Below are 23,067 nucleotides of genomic sequence, written 5' to 3'. Positions count from 1 at the left end.
CCTTGAGAAAGTGACGGCTAAGCGATTCATAATTTCTCTAAGCGGTACTGAGGTTTATCAAAGAGCCCATCTCTGGGCAGGCTGAGGCTCGAGAGAATGGAAAGCAAGGTCAGATTGAGGCAGTTTCACATTACAGCCTGATGTCTGGGAGATCTAAGGGCTGTAGTGTAATCTCCTATAAGGATCTCCGTGCTCTACACCAGCGGTATTCAAACTTTTTCAGCGGGGACCCCATTTTTTCCCTAAGAATTTATTGTGACCCCACCCCACCCCAAATCTAATGGCACAACCTTAAAATCAGTCAAACAAATAACCTTAAATTCATTTAATTTGTATCTTTTATTAACAAATGAATACACATTTACTCAATAAAATTTTATTTGTCAAATTATCTTTCTCAAAATGTTTTGTAGATTGTCCCATACCATAATCGGTACTCCTCATTTTTTGTTTCCTCTCCCCCCAAAATAAAAAATATATAATTTCATTGGCGACCCCACAGCAGTTCCCCCAACATTGAACACCACTGCTCTACACTGTAACCACGGGTGACAACTGCATTGATGTTATCTCTGCTCCCTCTAACTGTGCGGCAACAGACTGGACAGGAGCTCTGAGGCAGGACTGTGTCGTCATAATGAGCTGCTGCTTATGGGGCTGGACTGGTTCTGAGAAGCAGGTGAATGTCAGTGTACCTCACTACAGGGACACAGGGATTCCTCCTGTATGAAGATATTTTTTTTGGGGGGGGGGTGAGGCTATGGTGACCAGTGAACTGAGATAAGGCGGGGATTTATCTAGCAAAGACTTATAGATGACCTGGAGCCCGTGGGTTTGGCGACGAATATATAGTGAGGGCCAGCCAACGAGAGCATACAGGTCGCAGTGGTGGGTAGTATATGGGGCTTTGGTGACAAAACGGATGGCACGGTGATAGACTACATCCAGTTTGCTGCGTAGAGTGTTGGAGGCAATGAGTCACTGAGTACAACACTCTCTTACCCCTGTGTACACACACACACACACGGATGTGTGCACCACACATGCGTACTGACATACACAAAGTTATATACACACACGACCTATACGTTATAGGCTAGTTATTCTCTAGAGTAGGAGCCTCAAAAATCTGGGAGTTGTTTTTTGGAATATTCATAGGAAACTTTTCCATTGGTAAAATGGGTAAACCCTCTGTGGCAACAGAATCCCCTATTCAGGATTTATGAGAAGGATTGTTAAACCGTTTTTAGACCTCGGCCTTGGCATGGACAAAACAATAATAAAAAAACATTCCAATTAAAGATGCACTAGGCAGAAATTGCTCCGTCGTTTCTTAAGGCTGGCTTAAGGGTGTTTCCATGGGAGCATCAACGCCACCCCAGAGGCTGTGCTAGGACCTAAAGACAGTCTTCTTAGCTTCAACAGATCTGAGGGGGCTACTGATCTTCTTCAAACTGACACAAATTTAAAAATATATATATTTTTTAAACATTTAATTAGGCAAGTCAGTTAAGAACAAAATCTTATTTATAATGACGGCCTACCCCGAACAAACCAGGACGACAATGGGCCAAGTTGTGTGCCGCCCTATGGGACTCCCAAACACGGACAGATGTGATGCAGCCTGGATTCGAACCAGGGACTGCAGTGACACCTCTTGGACTGAGATGCAGTGTCTTAGACCGCTGCACCACACAAAACTATAAACCAAAAAGAGAGTTATCTAGAATTCTGGGCAAGGTAAATATTTAAAATATTTAAAATTTCACATACATAAATTAATAGCAATAGAGATTAGGAGAAATCAAGAGATGTAGAAAGATATATAGCAAAGCTTTCACACAATCTCACACTACTATTGTATGATAATGGGGATGATAATGGGGCTCGAGCCCCCACCCAACAAACCTAGAATTCCTCTCCTCACACAATGGCAACAGGTTCCCCTCTGCTCTGAGTGACTCATGAGCCATATGATCAGATGTGTTTACATAGCACAACCTTGGCCCAAACCATACCTCATGTTGCCTTTCTAAAGCTAATCAAGGAAATTGCTGTTAGTAAACCCTAAGCATCAACATCTGGGAGCAGTCCCTCCCTCCCTCCTTCCTAACAGAGGGCTTAGAGAGAAGAGAGGAAACAAATACTGAACTGTGAGGGACAGCACAGCAGCCTACATGGCACATAGTGCATTTGTGATCCATTCCTATTCTGAACAGGCAATGGAAACTTCTGCAAATGTAAATCTGCTGGGTTAAAAATACAGCGCATTAATGTGCACCACATGTGGCACTCTGGCAGGATGGGGGATATTTTGATGGCGGGGGAAGAGAGAGGGAGTAGCCCTGGGGTTTCTCAAACCCAGAGGGGAAAAGAGGGAGAGAAAGTTAGAGCACAAACACACACGAGTGCTAGCACACACACACACGTGCGCACGCACAAACACACACACACACACACACACTCGTGTTCCTATCCTTGTGGGGATCAAAACAATTGATTCAAAATCCTATTTTCCCTAACACCTAACCCTTAACCTAAATCCTAATTCTAGCTCTAACTGTAATTGTAAACCTAAATCTAACCCCAAAGCCTAAAATAACCTTTTTCCTTGTTTTACTATCCTTGTGAGGACTTCTGGGCCCCACAAGGATAGTAAAACCAAACACACACACACACGTAGACACATACGCACATAAATATGCACACTAAGCCACACACATCTGCATCCAGCTCCAGCTTCAGGTCCTACCTTGGGCTTTCTCCATGAACACCACTTTGGAATCGTGCTGGAAGTTGTGTCCGCTGAGGAGCATCTTCTCTCCCCCAGCAGCAGGGCACGTCTGCAGGGTCTGCTTATCCACTAGGGGCAACTCCTGGGCTGATCTCTGGGCTGCAGGAGGGGGACAGCACTGTCTTCACTACAGAATCATTACAAACCCACTCCCCCTTCAGCCCCGAGTATCCAGACAAAGTCATTTTCACAAGCTTGACAACTCTTAAAGAATCCTCACCACAAACAATGCCAAGAGCCATTAGCTCTCGAGACATATTCCTCTGACCTAACGGTGAGGAAATGGATCCATTTAGTATTTGTTATTGTATAATTTTCTCAAATTATTGTTTTTACAAATATCATACTTGGCCATCACCTCCTGGTTAACTTCAACCGCCGTAAAGTGTGTGATATTCTTTAATAAAACTCAGATGTTGTCACGACTTCAACCGAGGCAGGCTCTCCTTCCCGTTCGGGTGGCGCTCGGCGGTCGTCGTCACCGGCCTACTAGCTGCCACTGACTCTTTTTCCTCCCCCTCCTTATGTGTTAATTTGTATCACCTGTGTTTAGGTAATTGGTAATTAGTGTGGCTTTATTAGTCAGCCAGCCCGTACGCTTCTTTGTGCGGGATTGTTCYTTTGTAGCTTTGGATTTCGGGAGTGGTTTATGTATTGTGGACTGGGTTTGTCTCCCGTGTTTTTGGACAGTTGTTTATGACACCCAGTAAGTCCGTGTTGGACATTTTGTTTGCCAGTTGGGCATTAAAGAATCAACGTATTGAAGCTCTGCTGTTCCTGCGTCTGACTTCACACCCCCCAACACCCAGGTCGTTACAGATGTTTACAAATAAAAAATTGATCTGGCAAAGAATGTGTCCGACAATTACCCTTGACAATGAAAAAAAGAGGCTTGGTCAATAACAGTTTTGTGGCAGTGTATCAGCGACCAACAATGGTCTATTCTTAAGAGCTGAGATCATGGTTTAACCACATTTCTCATTTACCTCATAGCACTTCATCTTTGTGATGTGATTCCAGCCAGAAACCCATTAGATTAGCAGATCTGCTCAGATTTCTATCTAGCGCTTTGGTGCTTAATGGTGCAACGTGTGCTTATCTACCAAAGTCAAAATGATCTGCCATGTTAAACCACCCCCACCCCCAGGCCTGATAGTGAAGGTGTACTCACAGCACTCCATGGGGTTGGATGCAGCCTGCAGGGACAATGTTCTTCCTGTGGGCTGGTTGATGTGAACCCGGAACACCATCCTCACACGTGTGTTTTTACGCCCGATGTCTGTCTCGCCCTTCCGCAGCTCGATGTCCGAGTTGCGAAGTTTCAGGATGCCGGAGCAGTCAATTCTACATTAAACAGATAGAAAATAAACTTAGTTAGACCTTTAGAGAGGCTCATAGATAAACACATTCGATAGACACCATCGTTATTGAGATCTCAAATCGTTATCCCTGTGACAGTTACCACATACCTAGACAGTCAGCTTATTAAGTTCCCTCCGGCACCAGAAAGGGATTTCAGTATAGAATGACTCAATAGTCATCAGACAACAGTATTTCAGCAGAAGATTATCACACGTATCCCCAATGAAAGGTTTCCTGTGTACTCAGCAACTACTGCTTTCAGGTCTAATCCCAACCATCCAGCAACTCAAATGCTGTGAATGTTAATAGTTTCATAAATAGATTTCTAATGGACCAAAAGAGAACACCCATGGGATACTGGTCTAACCTTGATCCCTCTACGGCTCTACCAGCCAACCTATTGGCTGTAACTATGCTTTTTACGGAGTCTTCATCAGACACTTTATAAATATCTAATTTCTCACCCCCTCCCATCTATGCTGTGCACTCCCTTCTAACATTTCAGACTTTTATGGCATTAGCCTTTCCAACCAAAGTTTTTCCATGGCTGTGCTCCTCGACGCTGCATTCCTTATAATGGAGTTAATGTAAACTGTTTCACTAACTGAACACTCCCAAACTTTCTTTGTCAGACACTGTGGGATGCGCCGCTGGTGAGGCAATCAGGTGTTGAGGCTAAGGATTCCCAGCTGGTCAGCCCTCCCTCCAGGCTCTTGTCAAAAGTAGTGCACTATATAGGGACTAGGATGCCATTTGGGACACAGATGAAGTCTCAGTCAGCTGTGCCAAGGGATCAACACAATGCAAATCTCAGGAGAAAAAGAGTGTTTGGCTTTTGAGTGTATTCGCTCATTGGTAACAAAAACATTGGAAGAGGGCTGTCACATGTTGAATGGATCTCTAATCGAGTCAAATTAAGTTGTCAGCATTGGTGCCTTACACACACGCACACACACACACACACACACACACACTATCCAGCTGGGACTGATCAGCCGTCATGGACAAAACTCTACACACACACACAGTACTCACATGGCGCGCATGTTGTTCTCGGGCAGCAGTGGAATCTCCAGCACCTTGGTGTTAGACTGCAGGGTCTCATGGCTGGGGGTGGAGACAGTCTTGCCAGTGATGCGGTGGACCTGGTAGAAGGCATGGGGCCGCAGGAGACGGTCGTCTGCCGTGCCAATGAATAGCTGCAAGATCAGGGGCTCGGTCTCCATGTAGCCGTGGAGCTGGAAGGAAGACATATAATTACATTTCAAAAATGTATTGCCAATCAACAATGGTTGATAGGAATTTGTTCCTCCAGTACTTATGTCTAATCAAAAACAAAGTATCACACACACACACAACTCTTGACAACCCGTTAAAAAACCCAGAAATACCTTTCAAACACAGTTGACATTTTTCTGAGGAATCTTTATCCAAGGCCAACAGCCCATACACATATTTCCTCCATTAATATCAGTTCCTGTCTGTATTGAAGGGCTGAGGCACAGCATGATCCTACAGTAAGTATCTCCATCCCCAGGGTCCCACCAGCTGAGACAAACAACCCAGGACTAAGCCTGGGTCACAGTGTACTAAAGGTTACGCTTACGTCTCAAATGGAATCCTATTCCCTACATAGTGCACTTATTTTGACCAGAGCCCTTTTAGGCTCCCGAGTGGCACAGTGATCTAAAGCATTGCATCTCAGTGCTAGAGGCGTCACTACAGGCCCTGTTTCGATCCCGAGCTGTATCACAACCGGCCGTGATCGGGAGTCCCATAGGGCGGTGCACAATTGGCCTAGTGTTGTCCGGGTTTGGCCAGGGTAGGCAGTCATTGTAAATAAGAATTAGTTCTTAACTGACTTGCCTAGGTAAATAAAGGTTACATAAAATAAAAAAGTAGTGCACTACTGTATATAGGGAATAGAGGGTTACTTTTATTTATGTAATTATTTATTAATTTCATTGTTTACTTTATTTAATTTAAATGTATTTAAAACCGAGAACCCGAGGGAGACCAAGGCCTATTTTTCAAAGGAGCCCTGCAATTACACCACAATAAAAGCATACAATATTTATAAGCAATTTAAGAGGGGAAAAACTATTTATATTAAAATCCCATTCGGTGCTTTCAGAAACACCCCTGGACTTTTTCCACATTTAGTTTTGTTACAGCATGAATGTAAAATTGATTACATTGACATGTGTCACTGGCCTACACACAATACCCAATAATATCAAAGCGGAATTATGTTTTAAGAAATTTTAACAAATAATAAAAAATGAAAAGCTGACATGCCATGAGTCAATAAGCCCCCAAAAGTCATCCTTTTGAGCATGGTGAAGTTATAAATTACACTTTGAATGGTGTATCAATACAGCCAGTCACTACAAAGATACTAATCAAAATCAAATCACATTTTATTCGTCACATGTGGCAAATACAACAAGTGTAGACCTTACAGTGAAATGCTTACTTACAAGCCCTTAACCAACAATGCATTTTTTTAAAGTACGAAATAAAAGTAACAAATAAAGAGTAGCAGTAAAATAACAATAGCGAGGCTATATACAGGGGGTACAAGTACAGAGTCAAAGTGCGGGGGCACTGGTTAGTTGAGGTAATTGAGGTGAGTAGCAGCAGCGTAAAGGGGGGGAGGGGGGACAATGCAAATAGTCTGGGGTAGCCATTTTATTAGATGTTCAGGAGTCTTATGGCTTGGGGGTAGAAGCTGTTTAGAAGCCTCTTGGACCTAGACTGGCGCTCCGGTACCACTTGCCTTGCGGTAGTAGAGAGAACAGTCTATGACTAGGGTGGCTGGAGTCTTTGACAATTTTTAGGTCCTTCCTCTGACACAGTCTGGTATAGAGGTCCTGGAAGGCAGGAAGCTTGGCTCCGGTGATGTAATGGGCCGTACGCATTACCCTCAGTACTGCCTTGCGGTCAGACYGCCGAGCAGTTACCGTACCAGGATGGGATGCAACCCGTCAGGATGTGCTCGATGGTGCAGCTGTAGAACCTTTTGAGGATCTGAGGACCCACGCCAAATCTTTTCGGTCTCCTGAGGGGAAATAGGTTTTGTCGTGCCCTCTTCACGACTGTCTTGGTTGGCTTGGACCATGTTAGTTTGTTGGTGATGTGGACGCCAAAGAACTTGAAGCTCTCAACCTGCTCCCCTATAGCCCCGTCAATGATAATGGGGGCGTGCTCGGTCCTCCTTTTCCTGTTGTGCACAATCATCTCCTTTGTCTTGATCACGTTGAGGGAGAGGTTGTTGTCCCCTCCTCCCTATAGGCTGTCTCGTCATTGTCGGTGATCAGGCCTACCACTGTTGTGTCATCGGCAAACTTGATGGTGTTGGAGTCGTGCCTGGCTATGCAGTCATGAGTGAACAGGGAGTACAGGAGGGGACTGAGCACGCACCAGAGGGGCCCCCGTGTTGAGGATCAGCGCGGCGGATGTGTTGTTACCTACCCTTGCCCCCTTGGGGGCGGCCCGTCAGGAAGTCCAGGATCCAGCTGCAGAGGGAGGTGTTTAGTCCAGGGTCCTTAGCTTAGTGATGAGCTTTGAGGGCACTATGGTGTTGAACGCTGAGCTGTGGTCAATGAATAGCATTCTCACATAGATGTCCCTTTTGTCCAGGTGTGAAAGGGCAGTGTGGAGCGCAATAAAGATTGCATCATCTGTGGATCGGTTTGGGCGGTACGCAAATTGTAGTGGCTCTAGGGTATCCGGGATGATGCTGTTGATGTGAGCCATGACAAGCCTTTCAAAGCACTTCATTGCTACAGACGTGAGTGCTATAGGTCGGTCGTCATTTAGGCAGGTTACCTTAGTGTTCTTGGGCACATGGACTATGGTGGTCTGCTTGAAACATGTTGGTATTACAGACTCAGACAGGGAGAGGTTGAAAAGGACAGTGAAGACATTTGCCAGTTGGTCAGCTCATGCTTGGAGTACACGTCCTAGAAATCTGTCTGACCCTGCGGCCTTGTGAATGTTGACCTGTTTAAAGGTCTTACTCACATCGGCTGCAGAGAGCGTGATCACACAGTTGTCCGGAACAGCTGATGCTCTCATGCATGTTTGCGTTACTTGCCTCAAAGCGAGCATAGAAGTAATGTAGCTCGTCTGGTAGGCTTGTGTCACTGGGCAGCTCACGGCTGTGCTTCCCTTTGTAGTATGTAATTGTTTGCAAGCCCTGCCACATCCGACGAGGGTCGGAGCTGGTGTAGTACATGTTCAATCTTAGTCCTGTATTGACTTTGTGTCTGTTTGATGGTTCGTCAGAGGGCATAGCGGGATTTCTTATAAGCTTCTGGGTTAGAGTCCCGCTTATTGAAAGTGGCAGCTCTACCCTTTAGCTCAGTGCGGATGTAGCCTGTAACTCATGGCTTCTGGTTGGGGAATGTGTGTACAGTCACTGTGGGGACAACATCATCGATGCAATTATTGATGAAGCCAGTGACTTATGTGGTGTACTCCTCAATGCCATCAGAAGATTCCCGGAACATATTCCAGTGTGTGCTAGCAAAACAGTCCTGTAGCTTAGCATCTGCTTCATCTGACCACTTTTTTATTGACCGAGTCACTGGTGCTTCCTGTTTTAATTTTTGCTTGTAAGCAGAAATCAGGATAGAATTAGGGTTAGATTTGCCAAATGGAGAGCTTTGTACGCGTCTCTGTGTGTGGAGTAAAGGTGGTCTAGAGTTTTTTCCCCCCTCTGGTTGCACATTTAACATTCCGATTGAAATTAGGTGAAACAGATGTTTCCCTGCATTAAAGTCCCCAGCCACTAGGAGCGCCACCTCTGGATGAGTGTTTTCCTGTTTGCTTATGGCAGTATACAGCTCATTGAGTGCGGCCTTAGTGCCAGCATTGGTCTGTGGTGGTATGTAGACAGCTACGAAAAATACAGATGAAAACTCTCTAGGTAGATACAGTATCTCACAAGCTGTAGACCACACTACCTCAGACGAGCAAAACATCAAGACTTCCTTAGATATCGTGCACCAGCTGTTAACCGATATTCATAGAACACTACCACTTGTCTTACCAGAGGCTGCTGTTCTGCCGATACAGTGTGTAACTGGCCAGCAGTATGTTATTAAATGTCCTCGTTCAACCAAGACTAGGTGAAACATAAGATATTACAGTTTTTAATGTCCCTTTGGTAGGATATATGTGCTTTTAGTTTGTACAATTTATTATCCATCGATTGTACATTGGCCAATAGTACGGATGGCAAAGGCAGATTAGCCACTCGTCGCCTGATCCTCACAATGCACCCAGATCTCCTTCTGCAAAATCGCCGTCTCTTTCTCCTGCGAAAGATGGGGATGAGGGCCTGTTGGGGTGTCTGGAGTAAATCCCTCTCATTAAAGAAAAGTATTCGTACAATTCAAGGTGAGTAACCGCTGTTCTGAAGTCCAGAAGCACTTTTCAGTCATAAGAGATGGTAGCAGCAACATTATGTACAAAATAAGTTACAAACAATGCAAAGAAAACTAACAAAATAGCACAGTTGGTTAAGAGCCAATAACAACAGCAGCCATCCTCTCTGATGCCATTACACAGCCATATATGCGTCCTTCCTAATACAGTTGCCGGAGAGGAAGGAAACCGCTCAAAGATTTTACCATGAGGCCAATGGTGACTGAAACAGTTACAGAGTTTAATGGCTGTGATAGGAGAAAACTGAGGATGGAACAACAACATTGTAGTTACTCCACAATACTAACCTAAATTACAGAGTGAAAAGAAGGAAGCCTGTACAGAATAAAAATATTCCAAAACATATATCATGTTTGCAATAAGGCACTAAAGTAATACTGCAACAAATGGGGTGAAGAAATTAACTTTATGTCCTGAATACAAAGCGTTATGTTTGGAACAAATCCTACACAACACATTACTGAGTAGCACTTTTTGTATTTTCAAGGATGGTGTTGGCTGCATCATGTTATGGGTATTGCTTGACATTGGCCAATACTACAGAGATTTTTAGGATTAAAAACAAAAAAGGAATAGAGCTAAGAACAGGCAAAATCCTAGAGGAAAAACTGGTTCAGCCTGCTTTCCAAAAGACACTGGGAGACAAATTCACCTTTCAGCAGGACAATGACCTAAAACACAAGGTAAAAAAATATATATATATAAAAAATAAAGGGAACACTTAAACAACACAATGCAACTCCAAGTCAATCACACTTCTGTGAAATCAAACTGTCCACTTAGGAAGCAACACTGATTGACAATACATTTCACATGCTGTTGTGCAAATGGAATAGACAAKAGGTGGAAATTATAGGCAATTAGCAAGACACCCCCAATAAAGGAGTGGTTCTGCAGGTGGTGACTACAGACCACTTCTCAGTTCCTATGCTTCCTGGCTGATGTTTTGGTCACTTTTGATTGCTGGCGGTGCTTTCACTCTAGTGGTAGCATGAGACGGAGTCTACCAGGAGACAGGCCAGTACATCAGGAGATGTGGAGGAGGCCGTAGGAGGGCAACAACCCAGCAGCAGGACCGCTACCTCCGCCTTTGTGCAAGGAGGAGCACTGCCAGAGCCCTGCAAAATGACCTCCAGCAGGCCACAAATGTGCATAAATACTCACAGCTCTAATTGCTGCCAAAGGTGTTTCTAGGGTTGTGAATACTTACGTAAATTAGATATTTATGCATTTCATTTACAATAAATATGCACGGATTTCTAAAGACATGTCTTTACTTTGTCATTATGAGATAGTGTGTCTATATCAAGTATTAGGGAAGAACCAGATGCAGACAGTGTCAAAGTAACAAAAGTGTATTACTAGAACAGCGGGCAGACAAAAGTCCAAAAGGGAGTCCAAAAGGTACAGAACGGCAGGCAGTCTCGGAGTCAGGGCAGGCAGAGGTCAATAATCCAGGGTGGTGTGACAAGTACAGAAACGGAAGGCAGAATTGTCAAAACCTTGAAAACAGGAACTAGAACAAAGACAGGAGCAAGGGGAAAACTACTGGTAGCCTTGATGAACAAAATGAACTGGCAACAGACAGAAAACACAGGTATAAATACACTGGGGATAATGAGGAAGATGGGTAACACCGAGAGGTGGGTGGAGACAAGCACAAAGACAGGTGAAACAGATCAATTTTGAATTCAGGCTGTAATACAACAAAGTCAAGGGGTATGAATACTTTTTGTAAGTACTTTATAACCAAAAGCACAACAACAACAAAAAAATTGGGAAAGTGATATTTAAGGAACATGATGCCACAAGAGTTGATTTCACATATACAACCCCCCCATGGGTGGCTAAATAAACTCATAAAAAAATTAAAAAAGATAACCTTCAAAGAGAATTCGTAAAAATCCAAATAACTTCAGATGTTAATTGTAAAGGGTTTAAACACCGTTTCCCATGCGTGTTCAATGAACCATAAACAATTAATGAACATGCACCTGTGGAACGGTCGTTAAGACACTAACAGCTTACAGACGGTGGGCAATTAAGGTCACAGTTATGAAAACTTAGGACACTAAAGAGGCCTTTCTACTGACTCTGAAAAACATCAAAAGATGCCCTGGGTCCCTGCTCATCTGCGTGAACGTGCCTTAGGAATGCTGCAAGGAGGCATAAGGACTGCAGATGTGGCCAGGGCAATAKATTGGAATGTCCGTACTGTGAGACGCTTAAGACAGCATTACAGAGAGACAGGACGGACAGCCGATCGTCCTCGCAGAGCAGACCACGTGTAACAACACCTGAACAGGATCGGTACATCCGAACATCACACCTGCGGGACAGGTACAGGATGGTAACAACCACTGCCCGAGTTACACCAGGAATGCACAATCCCTCCATCAGTGCTCAGAATGTCCGCAATAGGCTGAGAGAGGCTGGACTGAGGGCTTGTAGGCCTGTGGTAAGGCAGGTCCTCACCAGACATCAACGGTCACAAAGTCGCCTATGGGCACAAACCCACCGTTGCTGGACCAGACAGGACTGGCAAAAAGTGCTCTTCTCTGACGAGTCATGGTTTTGTCTCACCAGGGGTGAATGTCAGATGAGTTTATTGTCAAAGGAATGAGCATTACACCGAGGCCTGTACTCTGGAGCGGGATCGATTTGGAGGTGGAGGGTCCGTCATGGTCTGGGGCTGTGTGTCACAGCATCATCGGACTGAGCTTGTTGTCCATTGCAGAAAATATCAACGCTGTGCGTTACAGGGAACACATCCTCCTCCCTTCATGTGGTACCCTTCCCTGCAGGCTGAATCCTGACATGACCCTCCAGCATGAAATGCACCACGCCTTACTGCTCGTTCTGTGGCGTGATTTCCTGCAAGACAGATGTCAGTGTTCTGCCATGGCCAGTAAAGAGCCCGGATCTCAATCCCATTGAGCACGTCTGGGACCTGCTTGATCGGAGGTGACGGTAGGGCCATTCCCCCAGAAATGTCTGAGAACTTGCAGGTGCCTTGGTGAAGATTGGGGTAACATCACAGCAAGAACTGGCAAATCCGGTGATGTCCAGAGGAGGAGATTGCACTGAGCACTTAATGCGCTGGTGGCCACACTGCATACTGACTGTTACTTTTGACCCCCCCCCCCCCCCCTTTGTTCATGGACACTTTCCATTTCTGTTAGTCACAATGTTTGTAGAATTGTTCAGTTTGTTGCACGGTTGTTGAATCTTTATTTCAACAAATATGTTAAGTTTGCTGAAAATAAACGCAATTGTGAGTGAGAGGACGTTTCTGTTTTTGCTGAGTTCATAGCACATATATAGCCACCCATTTTCAGTCTGTCACACCTGAAGATGTTGTAATCAGCAATGTCAATGTCCTTATCCAGGATCGAGCTATTTAGCCAAGCTCATGCACCCAGATATCAAGAAGGTTGATCTTTGACATTAAACGTTGTACGTTTATACGTGACAGCCCAAGCCCTCTACCAGATTTGAAAACAGCGGGGGTATCCATATTTATAAAAATATATATTTCACCTTTATTTAACAAGGTAGGCTAGTTGAGAACATGTTCTCATTAACAACTGCGACCTGGCCAAGATAAAGCAAAGCACTGTGACACAAACAACACACAGAGTTACACATGGAATAAACAAACATACGGTCAATAACACAATAGGGAAAAAAGTATATATACACAGTGTGTGCAAATGAGGTAAGATAAGGGAGGTAAGGCAATAAATAGGCCATAGTGGCCAATTAATATAATTTTTGCAATTAAACACTGGAGTGATAGATGTGCAGAAGATGAATGTGCAAGTAGAGATACTGGGTTCAAAGGAGCAAAAAAATGAAATAACAGAATGGGGATGAGATAGTTGGATGGGCTATTTACAGATGGGCTATGTACAGGTGCAGTGACCTGTGAGCTGCTCTGACAGCTGATGCTTAAAGTTAGTGAGGGAGATATGAGTCTCCAGCTTCAGTGATTTTTAAAATTCGTTCCAGTCATTGGCTGCAGAGAACTGGAAGGCGGCCAAAGGAGGAAATGGCTTTGGGGGTGACCAGTGAAATATACCTGCTGGAGCGTATGCTATGGATGGGTGCTGCTATGATGACCAGTGAGCTGAGATAAGGCGGGGCTTTACCTAGAAAAGACTTGTAGATGATCTGAAGCCAGTGGGTTTGGTGACGAATATGAAGCGAGGGCCAGCCAATGAGAGCATACAGGTCGCAGTGGTGGGTAGTATATGGGGCTTTGGTGACTAAACGGATGGCACGGTGATAGACTGCATCCAATTTGCTGAGTGGAGTGTTGGAGGCTATTTTGTAAATGACATCGCCGAAGTCAAGGATCGGTAGGATAGTCAGTTTTATGAGTGTATGTTTGGCAGCATGAGTGAAGGATGCTTTTTTGCGAAATAGGAAGCCGATTCTAGATTTAACTTTGGATTGGAGATGTTTAATGTGAGTCTGGAAGGAGAGTTTACAGTCTAACCAGATACTTAGGTATTTATAGATGTCCACATATTCTAAGTCAGAACCGTCCAGAGTAGTGATGCTGGACCGGCGGGCAGGTGCTGGTAGCGATCGGTTGAAGAGCATGCATTTAGTTTTACTTGCATTTAAGAGCAGTTGGAGGCCACGGAAGGAGAGTTGTATGGCATTGAAACTCGCCTGGAGATTAGTTAACACAGTGTCAAAAGAAGGGCCAGAGGTGTACAGAATGGTATCGCCTGTGTAGAGGTGGTGCAGAGAATCACCAGCAGCAAGAGTGACATCATTGATGTATACAGAGAAAAGAGTCAGCCCGAGAATTGTACCCTGTGGCACCCCCATAGAGACTGCCAGAGGTCCGGACAACAGGCCCTCCGATTTGACACACTGAACTCTGTCTGAGAAGTAGTTGGTGAACCAGGCGAGGCAGTTATTTGAGAAACCAAGGCTGTTGAGTCTGCTGATAAGAATGTGGTGATTGACAGAGTCAAAAGCCTTGGCCAGGTCTATGAATACATCTGCACAGTACTGTCTCTTATCGATGGTCAATGGAGGTTATGATATCGTTTCGGACCTTGAGAGTGGCTGAGGTGCACACATGACCAGCTCTGAAACCAGATTGCATAGCAGAGAAGGTACGGTGGGATTCAAAATGGTCGGTGATCTGTTTGTTAACTTGGCTTTCGAAGACCTTAGAAAGGCAGGGTAGGATAGATATAGGTCTGTAGCAGTTTGGGTCTAGAGTGTCTCCCCCTTTTGAAGAGGGGGATGACCGCGGCTGATTTCCAATCTTTGGGGATCTCAGACGATGCAAAACAGAGGTTGAACAGGCTAGTAATAGGGGTTGCAACAATTTCGGCTTATCATTTTAGAAAAAGGGTCCAGATTGTCTAGCCCTGCTGATTTGTAGGGATCCAGATTTTGCAGCTCTTTCAGAACATCAGCTATTTGGATTGGGGTGAAGGAGAAATGGGGGAGGCTTGGGTAAGTTGCTGTGGGGGGTGCAGGGCTGTTGACCAGGGAAGGGGTGGCCAGGTGGAAAGCATGGCCTTCCATAGAAAAATGCTTATTGAAATTCTCAATTATCGTGGATTTATCGGTGGTGACAGTGTTTCCTAGCCTCAGTGCAGTGAACAGCTGGGAGGAGGTGTCTTATTCTCCATGGACTTTAGTGTCCCAGAACTTTTGGGAGTTTGTGCTGCAAGATGCAAACTTCTGTTTGAAAAAGCTAGCCTTTGCTTTCCTAACTGCCTGTGTATATTGGTTCCTAACTTCCCTGAAAAGTTGCATATCGCAGGGGCTATTCAATGCTAATGCAGTACGCCACAGGATGTTTTTGTGCGGGTCAAGGGCAGTCAGGTCTGGAGTGAACCACGGGCTGTATCTGTTCCTGGTTCAACTTTTTTGGAATGGGGCATGCTTATTTAAGATTGTGAGGAAAGCACTTTTGAAGAATAACCAGGCATCCTCTACTGACGGAATAATGTCAATATCCTTCCAGGATACCCGGGCCAGGTCGATTAGAAAGGCCTTCTCGCTGTAGTGTTTTAGGGAGCATTTGACAGTGATGAGGGGTGGTCGTTTGACCGTAGACCCATTACGGACGCAAGCAATGAGGCAGTGATTGCTGAGATCCTGGTTAAAGACAGCAGAGGTGTATTTTGTAGGGCAGGTTGGTTAGGATGATATCTATGAGGGTGCCTGTGTTTACAGATTTGGGGTTGTACCTGGTAGGTTCATTGATAATTTGTGTGAGATTGAGAGGGCATCAGGCTTAGATTGTAGGATGGCCCGGGGTGTTTAACATGTCCCAGTTTAGGTCACCTAACAGCATGAGCTCTGAAGATGGATGGGGGGCAATCAATTCACATATGGTGTCCAGGGCACAGCTGGGGGCAAAAGGTGGTCTATAGCAAGCGGCAAGGGTGAGAGACTTGTTTCTGGAAAGGTGGCTTTTTAAAAGTAGAAGCTTAAATTGTTTGGGCACAGACCTGGATAGTAAGACAGAACTCTGCAGTAGATTGCAACTCCGCCCCCTTTGGCAGTTCTATCTTGTCGGAAAATATGTGTTCCTATTGTTGGTAGAGGCCCGGAAATGAAAACCGGCTTGTCTGTGTGAGCATTCAGGTGCTTCTCCATCACAGCAGGGCTCCAGGGGTCCTTGATTCCGCAACCACCACATGTTATAGGGAGCTATGGAGCTTCCTAAAACCTCCATCACTGGAAGATGTGGAGAGGGTCGCTAACTAAGCTTAGGTTGGGAAAGCAATAGGCAAAACATGTCATCCCTTTGAGGGTTAAGAGCCTGCAAACGCTCTGTATATTTGTGTAAGGAAATGGGTTGCTGCCTAGCAATGCTGTTTATTTAGGATGTAGGGAGTGTGTGATGGAGTTAGAGTTAGCTCGTTTTGGCACTGGCAGTGCAGTCTCCCCTCCCTAGATCGTATTATCACCCACTAGAGGAATGTCAAGACTCTGGCCGCTCATGGCACCAGAAAGGGAGGAAAATAAGGAGGGGAGAGGGCAACCCTCTCTCTATTTCTCTCTCCACCCCTCCAGCTCCAAGGGATGGTTACACAATACACATCCTCATTTACAGTATTATCTTTGGCCAGTTTTAGATATTTTCACTCACTATATTTTACATTAGTTAATGATTTGCGCCATAAAAGAGCATTACTCAGTCTGCCATCTGCAAAATGGCGCATGTGGCTTGCAGCAGCAGCAGCCGTGGCATTCGAAAAGAACAGAAAGCTGTGCTCGACAAGGAGGGAACTGAAGCAGCTTCCAGAACAAACTCTGCACAGTTTGGTCAAGGTTTGACTCATAGGAAGAGCCAGCGAGAAGGACCAGTCAGCCAGTGTCCACAGCCCACAGAGTGTACCATGTAATCAGGAAGATACACTTTTAGAAAAAAAGGTTATATTTAGAACCTAAAAAGGGTTCTTCGGTTGTCCCCATAGGAGAACCTTTTTTGGTTTCAGGTATAACCCTTTTGGGTTCCAAGTAAAAACCCTTTCCACAGTGGGTTCTACATGGAACATAAAACGGTTCTACCTGCAACCAAAAAGGGTTATCCTATGGGGACAGCCGAAGAACCCTTTAGGAACCATTTTTTCTAAGAGTGTAGGGAGATTGAGCGGCCTTCTCTGAGGTTTCCTCTAACATCTCCGTCAGACTGCCAGAAACGTGTGGTTTGAGCCCGGCCTGGTCAGGCTGTCTCCATAGGAAGCCACTGGGGATGATGTCAGCATTACAGACGGGAACTTTCCTAAACAAAGGGAAGTCTGTGTGTTTGGTCAGAAGCTGGGGGAGGGAGGGAAGAGGAGGGAGGTGGAGGTTTTCAAAAGAGCACACTCTCATTTCATGATGAGAGTAACCCAGACCCCATGTCATTAAATCATTAGCACCTAATCACAGAGAAAAACTACCCAGCACAGATGTGCATGCTGGTGTTTAGACACATGGGATTGTTCAATATGCTTAGCTAGCTACGTTCCCAGGTTCCCATTCAGCCCCACTGTAGCCTACTGGTTGGATTCTCAGGGTGGTCGCAAACTTTGGGGTGTCACCGCACAAGAATATGTGAGACGTTCAACCGTCTAGATACCACTCAACACATTCTAACTTTGCCTGCAGACACCTTTGATGACTTACTTTCCCTTCTCACAGTAGACTCTGTGGTTTATTCAGAGGTTGAAGTCAAGTCAGTGATGTGGTGCAATGATTGGGAAGACCGGCCTTGTAGTCCAAGAATTACTATTACTCAATACTTCTTCTGATTCGACCACCAAAGTTACTGTGGTTTAATCTCATGACTAAGCTTTACTGGTCACATTACCTCGCTTTGCAACTGTCTGCCTGCACTTGAGACATAATGGAAAAGTTTGAGTCACCCTCGTCTGGACAGGAACTGACTGAGCGGACTGGTCTGTCTAATAGCATACCTATGGTATTTCATTCAGAACTATGACGTCTTTCGAATAACTTTATAGACTTGTAATGATAAAAAAAAGAGTTAAAAACACATACCCACTAACCTATTTCAGCGCTGGAGATTTAAATAAGTTGGAGAGAAAGTGATCGTAGAAATAGGTTGGAGAAAGTGGTAAGCAGAGGAGTGATAGGGCTAATGGTATTACATGCAGACTACTCTATTTTAACAGTACGGTATGTTAGTATAAGGAGGATAGCAGACCTGCACCACAGGGTGTCCTCCTGCCAGAGCCTTGACTGCCCCTCTGCTCCCTTCGGTCTCGTAGTGGGCGCGGTGGTGAGATTTGGGCTGCACATCGATCTGCAAGCTGTACGGCCCGGAGCTGGAGGGCAGCTGCCAGTCAAGGGCTGGCAGAGATGGGCTAAGATGGAGAGGGTATATTTAAAGTTTGCCATCTAGCAAGACACAACTGCAGATTGTCAGTGCTTTGCTGGGATGTTTCCTCATAATGGATATTTCTGAATTGACTTTAATTTGACCTCAATAAAGTTTAGTTGTCTGGAGCTGTCAACCTTATAATGAATATTATTTCAGTCAGTCAAAGTCTTGCATCAGCTTACCTGACATATTGCTTTGGCTTGGACCATGAGTATGGGTGCGATGGCACATCCAGTAACCTCCCACAGTAGTTCTCCTTCTTTAAGGGCAGTCGGGAGGAGTACTCATCCTGGCAAAGCTCCCCAGGGCTGAGCTCCTCTCCTCCAGGCTCTACCTTCAGGCAGACTGCCCCAGGCTCCAGGCTGGTCTTCCGGGCCTTCAGAGGGATGCCCTCCCCCAGGTCTGCCACACCGTCTGTGGTCAGAGCGTTGATGGCTGCAACTATGGCTGAGTTGGTGTACTGGTTGGTGTTGTTAGGCATCCASGACTCYRCTGTGACYCTGAGGCGTGGGGAGGTGTGAGGGGACGGCCCYGGGGAGTGGTTYGGGGAGTAGGGGTACTTGMAGGTTGRGGTTCCGTTGAAGCTGTATTTRCTRTTMCCACCACAAGGGGAGTTGGGCCTGGAGCCCTGCTGGCCCATCCAGCTGTCGTCCGTGACACTGGTGCCGGGGGAGGTGGAGGGGGAGTGCCGGGGGGAGCCCGCATTGGCGCAAGCATCACCCGGAAGGGCGAGAGAGGAGGAGCCCRTGGGCGAGACGCAGGGCGACTGCCAGGGCGAGTTCTGGGGTGAGTTTTCYTAGTTGTAGGAGAAGCCCGACTCGTAGGACGAGGCCTCGGAGTGACAGCTGCGTGACGACACACTGCTGGCCGGGCTGAGGCAGCTGGGGTCACGGTAGCCATCTGCGTTGGGCAACGTCAGGGTTACAATGGAGTTGACCTGTTTAGGCACAGGAAGGTTGTTGCTCTCTTCCACCTCCTCCTCAGGAAACTGCCCGTAGGCTGTGATCTCAATACGAGGGCTCTCGAGGACCGGGGCCTTGTTTGGATGGATGCTAGGGGATGAGTAGTAACCCACTGTCCTCATGTCGTTCTGGGCGCTGTAGCTGGGAGGCTGGCTGATGGACACTGAGATGGTGGGGCCAGACTGGAGACTGTGGTACTGGGAGGGCAGGCAGGATTTGCCCAGGGAGAGACTGATGTTGGGGGTGTGGCTATATTTATCTGAAAAGCAAATACATAGAATGAGTTAGAATTATGGTCCATACATACTCTCATTGGCTCACACACTGAAACACATACTGTAGTCGCCAGTTAATTACAAAGAAAGCTGCTGTGATGGTGTTGCTCATGATGGGGTGCCACATGGCTAGTTTGTTTACATGACTAAAAGGTGCAATCTGTGCCCAACAGGGGAGGTTCAAGATGCCAGCTCCCTCACTGGGTATGAGGGCATAAGAGACAGACTGACTACCCATGTGGCACAGACAGAGGAGAATGGGGGAAGGGATGTTTAAGGGTACACGGACCTGAGTAATCTTACTAGTCAGCTCTTAAAACCAGTCCAGTCTCAGACAGCATGCAGTCGCCAGAGCTCCTGTCTGCTGTGAATTAAGAGACTACTGAGGCAACCATAAAGACATGACATCAGTGCACCACCACATGACTCCCACAACATAATCACAATGTAATAACCTTTAACATCACAGTGGTGTCACAGCTTTGCAATGTCTCCATGTCAATTCTAAATGGATTGCATAGAAGATGTCATTTTACCAACGAGAACCACTGGTAGTTGTGCGCTCTCTGACTGAATTGTATTAAATCTAGACTTACACACTGAAACACTGTGCATTTTGGGTCAATTTCTCTTCAAATGGGGTCTGTTTACTTATGCAAGAAAAGGCAGAGAGGCATGGATAACCAATTTGAGTAAACCATCCTGAATGAGAGCTTTTGTGCCACCGCTGCCACGCCCACCACTCCCTACTCATAGGAGGTGTGCCTCATAATGTAATGTAGCTCTCATAATAAAGACCCATGTGTTTCAAAGTTCATCATTCCTTAAGGCAATATAAACATATCCCCAATATGTACAGTATAAACCATTTTTCCCCTCAATACATATAATTTTAATGGGTACTATATATAAACCTTTTGATGAAACCAAATATTTATTTCATAACGTAAGTAGCTACCATGGATATATACTGAACAAAAATATACACGCAACATGTGAAGTCTTGGTCCCATGTTTCATGAGCTGAAATAAAAGATCCCTGCATTTTTTCACTAACAAAAATATTACTTATCTCAAATTGTGCACACATTTATTTACATCCCTGTTGGTGAGCATTTCTCCTTTGCCAAGATAATCCATCCATCTGACAGGTGATGATTGTCAAGAAGCTGATTAAACAGCATGATCATTACACAGGTGCACCTTGTGTTGGGGACAACAAAACACCACTCTAAAATATGCAGTTTTGTCTCACAACACAATGCCACAGATGTTGACGGAGTGTGCAATTGGCATGCTGACTGCAGGAATGTCCACCAGAGCTGTTGCAAGATAATGTTATGTTAATTTCTCTACCATAAGCCGCCTCCAACATCATTTTAGAAAATTTGGCAGTTCGTCCAACCGGCCTCACAATCGCAGACCAAGTGTAACCATGCCAGCCAAGGACCTCCACATCCAGCTTCTTCACCTGCGGGATCATCTTAGACCCCAGGCAGCTGATGAAACTGTGGGTTAGCACAATCAAAGAATTCCCACACAAACTGTCAGAAACCGTCTCAGGGAAGCTCATCTGCATGCTCGTTGTCCTCACCAGGGTCTTGACCTGACTGAAGTTCGGTGTCTTAACCCACTTCAGTGGGCAAATGCTCACCTTCAATGGCCACTGGCATGCTGGAGAAGTGTGCTCTTCACGGATGAATCCCGGTTTCAACTGTACCGGGCAGATGGCAGACAGCGTGTATGGGGTCGTGTGGGCCAGCGGTTTGCTGATGCCAACGCTGGCAAGAGTGCCCAATGGTGGTGGTGGGGTTATGGTATGGGCAGGCATGAGCTACGGACAACAATCACAATTGCATTTTATTGATGGCAATTTGAATGCACTGAGATACCGTGACGAGATCCCGAGGCTCATTGTTGTGCCATTTATCCACCGCTATCACCTCATGTTTCAGCATGATAATGCACGGCCCCATGCCGCAAGGATCTGTACACAATTCCTGGAAGCTGAAAATGTCCCAGTTCTTCCATGTCCTGCATTCTCACCAGACATGTCACCCATTGAACATGTTTGGGATGGTCTGGTTCGACGAGTACTACAGCGTGTTCCAGTTCCTGACAATGTCCAGCAACTTTGCACAGCCATTGAAGAGGAGTGAGAGAACATTCCACAGGCCACAATCAACAGCCTTATCAACTCAATGTGAAAGAGATGTGTCACGCTGCATGAGGCAAATGGGGTTCACACCAGATACTGACTTGTTTTCTGATCCATGCCCCTACCTATTTTTTTATTCAATTTCAATTCACATGACTGTATTGATGTCCACAGATTAGGACCTCATTTATTTATTTCAATTGACTGATTTACTTATATAAACTATAACTCAGTTAAATCTTTGAAATTGTTGTATGTTGCGTTTATATTTTTGTTTATGTAAATTAGGCTACGTCTTATTGTTAGCATATCCTATAATCATCTCAGTATTCAGTACGCTTCTACATTGTCATACCTGTATAATAGTAGGGCATCGAAACAGAGGAGAAACCCATTCACAGACACCTGAAGAGAAAGTGCACCACTAGACAAGACAGGCAGCTATCCAACACGCAAAATCATCCGTTCAGATGTCGATGGAATTATCGTTTATGAATGCAATATTACTCTTAAACGCAGTCTGACATTCAAAAGTAACAGGGAGAGTCTACTCACCCTCTTCAGCAGATTTCATTTTTTCCTACAGACAAGGTAACCGCACGTCCGAAATCGAACTTTGAAGACAGCCGCAGGTCTGCGTTATCCAATAGCCATAAAGCTTCGCTTTAGGACTCTAATGATGATGGTGATGCGCTCTCGCTATATTCTAACAAAACTTCGAAACTATGCCAAATCTGCTTAATGAGAAAGAAAAAATGAATGTAGATTATTTTAAAAGCGACTCGAAGAAAAATACAAATCGTATCTGCAGAGTGAAACACTTTTGGATACAATTGGATAAAGCAAAGAAATCAAAACGCAGGGACGGGATTCAATGTATGATTCCCATGGAGAGTAAATATTATTTGAGCGACTGATTTGTAATACCTGATTGATTGTGTGGAAGGGGATCCTAGCTGGTCTGGGCATGTGTGACGCACTGCTTGGTTACAGAGAGCTCCTTGGCGATTATAAACCCGGGGATCACCTTCAGCGCAAGCGCACCGCCCCTTGAACAGTGATGCTGATCTCCATGTCTGACCAGCAGATACGTTTAATTGAGATTCACTCCACTCACTGTGGTTTTCAGCTACTTCCACACGTGGTTGATTAGCTGGGCTGGCAGCGACAGTTGCTGTTCAGAGAGC

The 23,067-nt window shown here is 45.4% G+C and overlaps 1 pseudogene; it reads right to left on the bottom strand.

The window, feature by feature from the left end:
• Positions 1-22,848, bottom strand: part of LOC112068527 (nuclear factor of activated T-cells, cytoplasmic 1-like) — a 64,702-nt pseudogene extending 41,854 nt beyond the window's left edge.
• Between the last annotated feature and the right edge of the window lie 219 nt (positions 22,849-23,067).

Source organism: Salvelinus sp. IW2-2015, unplaced genomic scaffold (assembly GCF_002910315.2).
Source record: "Salvelinus sp. IW2-2015 unplaced genomic scaffold, ASM291031v2 Un_scaffold560, whole genome shotgun sequence".
NCBI classification, from domain to species: domain Eukaryota; kingdom Metazoa; phylum Chordata; class Actinopteri; order Salmoniformes; family Salmonidae; genus Salvelinus; species Salvelinus sp. IW2-2015.
Note: the sequence above shows the minus strand (reverse complement) of the source record. Positions and strands in the feature narration are given on the sequence as shown.